This window comes from Terrapene carolina, unplaced genomic scaffold (assembly GCF_002925995.2).
Source record: "Terrapene carolina triunguis isolate 2854851 unplaced genomic scaffold, T_m_triunguis-2.0 Scaffold166, whole genome shotgun sequence".
NCBI lineage: Eukaryota > Metazoa > Chordata > Testudines > Emydidae > Terrapene > Terrapene triunguis.
In genome coordinates, this window is record NW_020664517.1 from 1842533 (window position 1) to 1843307 (window position 775).

Genomic DNA, 775 nt, shown 5'->3' on the forward strand with positions numbered 1-775 from the left:
TCCTTCCCTCTGTACGCTCACACACACAAATCCTCCTTCCCTGTACATACACACACACACGCACCCTCCTTCCCTGTACGTACGTATGTATGTACACACACACACACACACACACAAATCCTCCTTCCCTGTACGTACGTACACACCCACACACACACACACACACACACACACACCCTCCTTCCCTGTACGTACGTACGTACACACACACCCACGCCCCTCCTTCCCTGTACGTATGTACACACACACACACACACCCTCCTTCCCTCTGTACACGCACACACACACACACAAATCCTCCTTCCCTGTATGTACACTCACACTCTCCTTCCATGTGTGCACACACACACACACAAAACATCCTTCCCTGTACATACATACACACACATCCTCCTTCCCTGTATGTACATATATACACAAACACAGTCCTTCCCAGTGTACGTGCACACACACACACACACACACAAACACATACACTCTCCTTCCCAGTGTACGTGCACACCCACCCCCACACCCCCACACCATAGAATCATAGAATATCAGGGTTGGAAGGGACCTCAGGAGGTCATCTAGTCCCACCCCCTGCTCAAAGCAGGACCAATCCCCAACTAAATCATCCCAGCCAGGGCTTTGTCAAGCCTGACCTTAAAAACCTCTAAGGAAGGAGATTCCACCACCTCCCTAGGGAACCCATTCCAGTGCTTCACCACCCTCCTAGTGAAAAAGTTTTTCCTAATATCCAACCTAGACCTCCCCCACTGCAACTTGAGACCAT

The 775-nt window shown here is 50.5% G+C and overlaps 1 protein-coding gene across 1 annotated transcript in view; it reads right to left on the reverse strand.

Annotated features, from left to right (window-relative positions):
* The window catches only part of LOC113406937 (protein MTSS 2), an 84728-nt gene that overhangs the window by 13448 nt on the left and 70505 nt on the right, over positions 1 to 775 (reverse strand). The window lies entirely within an intron of this gene.